Consider the following 10,642-nt stretch of genomic DNA (forward strand, 5'->3'; position numbering starts at 1 on the left):
CTAGACCGTACCAAGTCCAAAAATGGATCAAAAAGAAATAGTATGGAGATAAAGATCCAAGAGATCACGTAGCGACTTTCAAAAGAGTAATTAGGGTAGAGGAAGTTTTGGATTTTGCGACACAATTTGCGAGATTTGGACTGACTCTAGAAGATGACGTGGCTACATTGTTTGACTCAATGAAAATACGGGATTTAGACGAGATGTTTGAGGAATTCATCAAAGAATTCTCGCAGAAAGGCATAGCTCACAATACGGTCTCACAAATTCATAAATTCCATCAAAAAGAGCGTGAATTAGTATGTAAAGAGACATTACGGCTCAAGAAACAAGTTAATTTCTATCCAAGAGCAGAACTACCTACATTGGCATGACTGATGCTGATCTTTATCTAGGGTATGAGACATGCGAGTCTTCAGAAGGATCTGCATATGATAAGGAGCCCGACGCTAAAAAATTTGATCAAAGAAGCTCTTTATCTGGTGGATAATTGTGAGGAGTATAAAGAAAAGGATTGTAAGAGTCAAGAGGATGACAGATCCTCTCAGCACAGTGATTCACAAATGACTGAGTCCATTGCAAAACCAATGACACCTATCTATTACAAAAAGTTTATCGACGACATGGTCAAGAGGTTGACTCTTCTTGTAAATCCTGATTCAAGGGAGCCTAAGTGGTGCAAAATTAAGAGGAAATGGACAAATCATACAAGGGAAGAGTGCTACTATAACATGGAATATAATAGGGAGAGGTATGTACAACTTGTTCCAGTAGCACTTACTCCACCTAGATACATTACAGAGAATGCGCCAGGTCCAGTAGGAGTTTCAAGGCCACTGCTTGTCTTAGAAAAACAACCTCCATTTCCAGGTGCTAGAATGCATGTAGACATGAGATACACACTGATGATGGAAGCATATATTAAACAAGTGCTAGTACCAACTACAATGTATTATAACAACCAAAGCAGGCACTACCCTTCGAAGCGACTAAAGATGAGAGAAACACATGGAGTGGTGAGGTTGGTTCAACCTCCACCTCCTGCGTTTAGACCTGAAGAAAGAAGGTATGAGATGGACAAAAGGACATTGTGGTTCATTGTTGTGAATAGTGGCTTAGCTAGGTCAGAGTCTGTTTATAGCCAAGAGGAAATGAAAGAAGAAGCTCCTCAATCAGAGATAGATTTTCACAAAAGCTATGACAACTAATTGGTCAAACAATGTCCTCAGATGGAGATCACTCAAGTAAATGCCTACTGTCTTGAATGTGGCATCATTCACTTGATCCTCGTTTGTCCAAAAACCCAAATCCAGTCATAAAGATCACAAAAAATGTCTCAGGGATCATTCAACTACCCAGTAGCTTGAAAAACAAATGTCTCAAGGATCATTCGGCTATCCAATAGCGCAAGATTAAAAGGAAGCTGATGAGAACCCAAAGATAGAGAAACAAAAACTGACGCAAGTTTAGAGACGGGTGAACCAAAGAACAACACACCTAGTAAAAAAACCAAGAGCAAATAGAATAGTTGGAAAGCTAGAAAGGCTAGGATGAAAGCACGTAGGGAAGAAGAGCAAAAATCCCTAGATGAGGAGCTTACCCAAGATAAAGAGCAAATAAGACAACATGAGTAAAGGGTTGCACCTCCTCTTATGCAGACATCTCAACCTCCAAAAGAACCATCCACGGAAGAGAAACCAAGTAGTGCTAGTTTAGGAGGATCGATATTGGTCGAGAAGGTTAATACGACATTAGACACCCTCTTAAAAGCCTATGATGCACGGCTAAAAAACAACCAAACCCAACAACAGAGGTGGATGACATATTCATATGTGGAACTAGAAAAGAAAAGGCTTGGAATGTGCCAGAAAATGATGCAAGCAACCCAAGCTTTACTAGAACCACCAGTTGGAAAACCTGCAGATGTGATCCTTATTTCACCTACACCAGTAATCCCACCAAACTAGGAACAAATAGAGCTAGATCCTAGTCACGAGCACAAATCAAAGCTAAAGGACCCAACATTAGAACCAAGGACAGTGTTGAATACCACAGATAACTCTTTTGAGGTATTTCACCTAGCTATACTTGAGGGTTGTAAAGAAATAAATGGTCTTGACCAATTGTGAAAATAAGTCAAAGAGGCCAATGAAGCAAGTCAGCTATGTAGATGAGTAAACTAGAGCAATGATAGAAGAGGAGTGTTTCTTCCACCAATAGAGGAAATTGACATTGGATCTCGTATGAATCTAGAAGTGAAATCATATTGGGGAGACAAAGGATCTGTACAGTCTATGGACACTCAATCCCATTTTCTAAGAACACTACCATCCTATACGAGAGAGCACGAGGCCAATAGAGATGTTATTGCAGTCCCATCATAGAGACTGTCTTCCAACGAGGTCATCAATTCAAAAGGGTTAATAGTTAATCTATCTACCATAGTTACGTGTACGTAATAAGTTGCTCAGAATAAGACCAAACATGTGGACTAATGTGGGAAAATGCCTAGAGAAATTTTTGTAAAAAACCCAATGAGACAAATCAAGAAAGGGATCAAAGAGTTTGAAATGCCTCAGTTAAACACTACGCCAATGCCATTAAACAAGGCAGGCAAGTATCGTGAAAGTGAGGATGGCAACACAACCATCCCTATTGAACTCCAAGGTGTAAAAACCATGGCAATCCTTGATATTGGAGATGGTGTTTCCATCATAACAAAAGAGATCAGGAAACAATAGGGAAAACCAGCATTGAGAGCCACACAAATGAAATTATAGCTAGCTGATAGATATATGGAGAAACCCTTAGGGATCCTATAGAAGATAGTCATCACTTCTTGCTGCATTGAGTATGAGCATACCTTTACTATTGTTGAATTTGGAAAGAAGAACAATTACGACATAATACTGGGAAGACCATTCATGCGGCAATTGAAAATGGTCCAAGATTGGGGTTATGACCATATCTACCTGGGAAAACAAAGAGAACCAGACATCAAAAAGTTATCGAGTTGAAGAGCAAACAAAGGAATGTGGAAAATCAAAAAACAAAGAAGAATCTATGACTCCGTAGAACACTTGGAGCTTCAAGAAGATGCCGATTATGGAAACTCATACAACCCATCAGGTGACATAAACAACCATTGAGAAGTGGAGGCCTACACCAACAACTCTTGGCTATGGAATGCAAATCCAACCAAGAGCCAAGCTTCAATGGCATCCTCACCTCCTCTACCTTGCAAATTACTAAGATAAGCTATGCTATTAGAGTAATTATGTGAGGAGAATACTTCTTTCTCGTAAGATACATCTTTTTCCTCTCGATCTATCCTCATTCCCTGCTAGCTCTAACCATTTTTGAAGGTGTGTGAGGTCTTAGGACTGAGGCTAGGGACACTAGGTGTGTTTTTCAAGCATAATTTGGTGCATGAAGCTTCCATCTTCATTGCACCAACGAGTTTTGTCAAGGAAGACATGAATTATATTGTACAAAAGTCTCCTTTGATGGGAGAAGCTATAATATAAAGACTTTTTGTAGGGGGGACCGGCTCCATGTAAATTTGGTCCTCAATTGTTGTCAATTGTTCTACTTCTCTCTCTTTTTAAGTATAGTCAATGCCAAATTAGCTAGGTGTAAATGGCTATGTTGCTTTCTCGAATTAAGTACTCCCTCTATGCTCATTAGGAACTTGTTCTTAATAAAATGCTCACTATGTTATCAATTTCTGCTACACACAAGTTACTAGTGCATTAAATGTTACAATGCCTATATTATAGATTCTTCTTCTTTAAATGTCATGGATGCTGGAAAAAATATTAGTCTCACCGTTTATAAGTAGAGATCTCTTGAGGTAGTATGATATAAACCATTGGCCAAATGCAAAGACACTTTGTAGCTAAATGTGTGGGTTTGTACCATATCGAAGCTCTCCATAAAATACAATTCAAATTGATAAAATACCTAACATGAGGTATTAGCCCACTTTATAAAGTACATGTATCATATGTCATCTTTTGTTGAATGCCATGGAGGTTCCACAAAACAAAACATTTTGTCATTTATAAGTAGAGCTCTTTTGAGGTAGTATGATATAAGCCATCACCAAAATGAACAAAACTTTGTAGGCAAAACTCTTGCACCTGCACCATATTGATAATCACCATAAGATGAAAACAAATTTTATTTAAGAAGCTAAATCTTACAAGTTTTAGTATTTACAAAAGGATATAATTATGAAAAAGGACATGAAGAAAAAACCTATACCTCAAAAATTAAACTTGCATTTTATCCATCCCCATTCATCGTACAAAAACAAACTCAAGCATGTCAAGATGATTTTGAGCATATAATAGAATTTAACTAAAAGTATCCATGCACAACAGATCAAATTACCCTTTCACATTCTTCAAATAATCATTAATGACTTTATAATCATTAGCATCAACCACAGATTCTTTTGTTGTGGCATCATAATCCAAGTGCGCTTTAGCAATTATGGAATCCAAAGACACCGCTTGATTGTCCACTAAATCATATGTGTAGCTTCTTCTACCCTTGGCCCCTTGATACCATGATAAATGAACCTCCACATTAGGAGGATGATCTAGAAGATCAAAAGGACCACGAGTATCTTTGAAACTACCTCCCAACTACCTTCTCATGGTCAATAGAAGATGAAAAGGACCACGAGTCTCTTTGAAACTACCTCCCAACTACCTTCTCATGGTCACAACTCTTCCCAAGTACCATGTCCCTTTGTTTACTCCACGACTAGTACTTGCAAATCGACTCGGTTTCCCTCCTTTGCACTGTCTTCCATTGTTGTCTTCTCAAATGAAACAACACAACCTGATCCAATTACAAGACATGTGCATGTATCTAATTGAGTCTTCTTTTTCAATGAGAAAAGAACTTCTATTTTTACCCATGTGATCATATCCTTTGACAATGTAGGATTCCCATTTAGATGGTTTACAAGAGTGCTTTTGCATATGGTCTTTGACGATGACGATGACCGATGACGATGATACATACTCTCCTAGGTTTAGTTTTCTTGTCACTCTGACTGGCGTATCACTTGAGCAGATGGGCTCCTTTTTGTCATAGTTCACACCATAGCAGGTTACTTATGCATAGAACCTTTGGAAAATTTGTTCCTCTAGACCTCCTATGGCTGCCCCTATGCCTAGGACTGGTGTGCCCCCTACACCGACTGGCCCTACACCTCAGTCAAGTGTGCCCCCTACACCAATGGCTGGTTCATCTTTGAGACAAGATAGGCACTATTCTGGAGGTGTTGGTTGTTGTGGTAGCGGTTCTATCGATGCGTCCAGACCACCAAGAGAGCGTCTCTCTTCAGTAGATAGTTTACCGATTGGCACACCACATAGACCTTGGGGATCACACGAGCATGATCCTAGCAAGGTGTACAAGAGCAGGGATGGGGCTATTATGGTGGATAGGGTCAAAAAGGCCATGCGAAAAAGGATTTGGTAGCTCTATACAATTCATTTTGGCCATTTTATGATGGCAACTTGGGATAATCAAGATAACAAAATAAAGAATTATATCGTTAAGACCATTCACATAGAGTACAAGCCAAAAGAGGGGTACGATCCAGTCTCAAATGACTGGATTTTGAACGTGGCAATTGCAACAATGTCACACCATCATTACAGGCGAGAGACAAGTGCAAGGATGGCAGTCCAAAGTCGGCATGGTTGGATGCAAAGGAGTGGGTGGGGATTTCATGAGAGACACAAGACAATCCTTAGAGATTTCAGTAGTAGAATGATGCAATCAGAGCATGTTTGGAGTCTGCTAGAGCATCACATCTTGGGAGTGGGGGTTACGACACACTTTGGCATACATTTGTAAGTATTATATGTATGCTTTTAATTGTCAAAAATATATGTTATTTGAAGATTTATTCTATGATTAATTGTTAGTTTTGCAGCAAGTTGTTGTGAAGCACCCTCTGACATGGCGAGAGGAGAAGTATGGGTACAAGCATGGACTTGTGGACCTTTTGACCCAGCTATAGGAGGAGGGACATGCCACTGATTAAGAGGAATTACCATGAGGGAGACATCCTCCATATATGTTTTTTTTGTAGTTGTGGTCTTCTTGATACAATTGTGCTCTTTCATTGTATACATGTACAGTTTCACGCTTGTGTTTATCGTTTTGCATTCCGTCTATGATTATGATTATGGTATGACAATCAAGTTATGGTTAAAGTTTTGCAATTATGGTATGGCAATCATGGTATGGTTATGGTATGGCACAGAGGTTATGGTTATGGTTTGGCAGTCAAGTTATAGTTATGGTTTTGCAATGATGGTATGACAATCATGTTATGGTTATAGTTTGGCAATCAGGTTATGGTTATGGTTTTGCAATGATGGTATGGTTGTTATGGTTATGGTATGACAAGAAGGTTATGGTTATGGTAGATACTAAAAGTGGATATGTTGGAAGTGGTCAAAATTGGAAGTTTATGGAGTAGAACTGTAGTACTCAGAGTGCTCCACATGCTTGTCTTTACGGCTCATCTAGAGCTATGGTGTGAAAATTATGGCAACTTGAATGTCAAAGTAGTTTGTAGATCCATACTAGCTTGGACAGTTTGGAGATGAAGGGTCAGAGATGAAGTGAATGCAAAGTTCTAAATTTCTCATCTTATGGAGCACGTTGGTCTTTTCATATCATCAAATGGAGTTCTGACTGCCAAGATAGTGCCAACTGAAGTTTCATTGGGGGCCAATTCTGTGTCAAATAGGTCACCTTGGTCAGTGCTCCATCGAGGGTTATCTCAGTCTCATCAAGATTTGTATTTTATGAAGACCAAAAAGGTTGATGGCAAGTCAATTAGAGTCCGGATCGGCAGTGTACTCAAGGTCGAAGTCGGCGGCAATTGCTAGCCGGGTGGTGCTATGTAGTTTTTTGGTGACCGTAGCTGAAGGGCCTGGCAAAGCCAAAAGTGGTGAGGATTGCATGTGGCAAAGTTGATCGCTGTTGTCACTTTCAATTGGATGTTGCGACTTGAGCACTGGATCTGAGAGCAAGGAACTACAATACTTGAAATCTAGGGGAAAAAGGAGTTTTCTTTTGAATGTTAAATAGGGTTTTGTACGCCTTTGGAGGACCAATTGATGCGGAGCCACCATGTGGCAGGACATAAGCCCACATATGTGGGCGTAGTGAATAGGAGGCAAGGGTATTTATAAAGAAGTGGTGCACCATTCTAATGCATCAAAGGGATAGAGAGCTTGAGGGCTCTTGGCCATGGTGCAAGTGCACACGGTGTCTAGTGCCATTTGTGGTGGCCGATGGTGGTGTGGCATTGTAGTGCTGTCTGATAGCATGGAGATGATGATGACATGGTAGCGGCCACTTGGGGTGTCCCTACAGGAGTCCCAAAATGCCTCCTAACGGCCCCATATTTTTTAGTGAGGGGAGGGTTCACAACAGTGGCACCGTGCACTACTGCCATGTATAGGGAGCCTCACACGAGTTAGATGGGCTGAAGCATGCCTAAAATAGAGAGGTGGTTGATATAAAAAGGATGATTCTAGCCAAGCTACTCAAAGTGCAAGGATTTTATGAAGGTAACACCCAAATATGGTTACCAAAAGTAGTAGCTCAACTTGGAATAATGAAGATCAGTCATGTGGCACAAAGCTCCACCCAAAAACAAGCAGTCACAACCAAGAGCTAACGAAGCCAGTAAAAATCGAGAGTGCTACGACCTCCAAATGGATACCTCATCTTCTCCTATAGAAGCAAGGTTTTCACAATGATAATCATCAGATATGGATACCAAATCATAGTGTCCATCAAGTCATTGAGCAAAAGAGGCAAATGAAAAAGATGATCACATGGAGATCACAAACAAAGTGAGCTCCAAAATTGCTATTGCAAACTCAATCATAGAAAACCCACATATAGCAACAACCGCTTCTCAAGGCAAATCAAGAGGAGCCAAAGTATGCCAACCTACTGGAAAAAATGGTGGCATCCAAATACCAAGACAATGCAAGAGGCCTGAACCTCAAGAACCTATGGAATTGGATTTTTGGCCTTGAATAGCTATGTCCATGTACATAAAAAATACATGGCATAAAAGTAAGAGTTGGGGCGGTTAAGCCACTAAACGAGGAGGGCGTTAGTCCAAAGCTTCAAGTAATACTTTTTGTGGATTAAGAGTATTAAATAGTCTAGATAGTGCTCAATCTTGAAGAGTTGAGCATATTTACATTGTGTCGCTCATGCTGGTATAGGTGAACATAAGAGTTAAAGTCTATGTATCGTAAGTTGAGTGAAGTGGAGGAAGCTTAGAAGACACTCATGCACTGAGCACAATGAGGTATGATCAATGGAGAAGCTTCTACATCTAAAACCCTTCTTGGAAACATGGAAGCTATTACAACATGCTTTGATGTCACATATGCTACATTTATTCCTTGAAGCTCATGTTTGATTGATGTGGCATAGATCATTTGATTGCCCAATGTCCTAATAATGCAAATGCACCCAAGATCACGCCATTAAACTTAATTGTGGTACCAGTAAATGTACTCACATGATCAATGCTCCAAAACCAAAATTATATTCTTGAAGAAAGAGATGCAACTTCAATTGCCCAATCTCAGAAGAAGAAGAAAACACGAAGGAAGTAATCGCAAAAAGCAACAAAGTCAGACCCAAGCTCAAATATCAACATAGGGACTGGTGATGACCCCTTGTATATGAACGACACTGAAGAGAATTTTGATTCAAATGAGACCATGGGGACTAAAAACGACCATTAGAAAAGAAAAAAACAAGGAAGAAAATCATGAGCCACCATGGCAAGGACCCAAGGAACCTAAGAAGAAGATAGGAGCTTACCCAAACCCTATAGAGGAGATCGAGCAAGTCAAGCAATTAATGGGTTTGGAAGAAGAGACCCAAAGGGATCTAGAGCCAGCACCTAGGCAGATCCAGATTACAAACACAGTGTTCCCTACACAAAATCAGCCTCACAAAGACCATAGACCACTAGCCATACCCAATGTCATCCAAGAAGAAAGCGAATTTAAGTTATTGGGAAGTGCACGTACTCCCTTCTTGTTGAAGAGAATGTTTACAAAGGGATTACCTGACCCTATCGAAGAAAAGGATATCCCATCTTCCCTATATCAAGGGACTGAAGCCCAAAAAGTGTCGTTAGATATTGCCAAATTGATGGATTTCATGGCTTCAAAAGTATAAACCACCATCATGACTAAACTATATGGAGATCCCAATCTATTCTTAGCTCTTCGAGCTTTCCTCAATGGATAACTAAAAGTTGGGCTACCACAATTTGCACAGATGGATGGAGCTAGGGAGGTGCCAATAGAGGAGAAACATTTAGATCCACAACCTAGATGATAACTCTGTTGTTGAAATACCTGTTAACAAGTTGGGATAATATTTTGAAGGCAATGAATCTAATGAGACTATACCACTCACTACCGAGGGATTAACTTTGAAGGGAATCCTTGATGGTGGCACTAGGGTTAGCATTGTACCTAAAAATTGATGGGAATCTATGGGAAGACCTCACCTTGGGACTACAAACATAGTGGTAAAGATGACCAATGTGACAATTGTTAAACCTATCGGAATGCTAGAAGATATCAAGATCAAGGACTTTGGATACAAAATAAGGCATACCTTCATTGTTATGGATTTTCCAAGCACACTATGTCATTTGAGATGATCTTAGGACGTCCTTCATGAGGGAAGCAAAAATGGTGCATGACTCGTCTAAAAACCATGTTTACTTGCCGTTCCAAGACTCTGTCATTTGAGTTGATCTTGTGATTGGTTGAGCACATCCTCTAGGAAAAAAATTTATAACTGATCATAGATCTGACACCACAATTCACTCGGCCCCATTGGAATATTGTTACACGTGTAAAAAGCACACTAATGTTAGGGAAGATTCCCCTTATATGGGATGTTCTACTTGGGATGACTGAGTCTGACAATGTGGATTGGGTCCACCTAACAACAACCATAGACACTTGGGGAAATAGGGGGACGACTTGGGTTACACCTGAGGGGGATGAAATGCCACAACTCGTACCTTTAAATATGATAGGAAGGACGAGATTCTTAGACGTTGTGCTTGAGTACTTATAACAACTTCAAGAAGCCCACATGGGTATAGCCAAAGAACATTTTTTAGGATAACTAACTGCTGCTAGAAAAGTGTTGCAATCAGGCTATTGTTGGCCTACCTTACTCAAGGATGCATCACTTTTTGCAAAAGGGTGTGATGAATGCCAACGTTACAAGATCACATAACGAAAGGATAAGGTGCCCTTACATCCTATGATAAAGTGACTCAACCATTTGAAAAATGGGGTTTAGACTTGTAGGCCCAATTATTTCAGTAGCTTGCAACAGTCAATCATGATATATTATTATTGTCATACCTATGTCATAAAGTGGGCGAAAGCCAAGGCGACATGCAAAGCTGATGCAAGGTTAATTGCTAAGTTTCTCTTTGAGAACATTATTACACAATTTGGTTGTCCCCTTGAGATTGTGAGTGACAATGGTACTCATTTTATAAATGGAGTGATAAAAGAACTCACGACAAACT

Source organism: Adiantum capillus-veneris, chromosome 17 (genome assembly GCF_014529385.1).
Source record: "Adiantum capillus-veneris isolate H3 chromosome 17, ASM1452938v2, whole genome shotgun sequence".
Classification (NCBI taxonomy): domain Eukaryota; kingdom Viridiplantae; phylum Streptophyta; class Polypodiopsida; order Polypodiales; family Pteridaceae; genus Adiantum; species Adiantum capillus-veneris.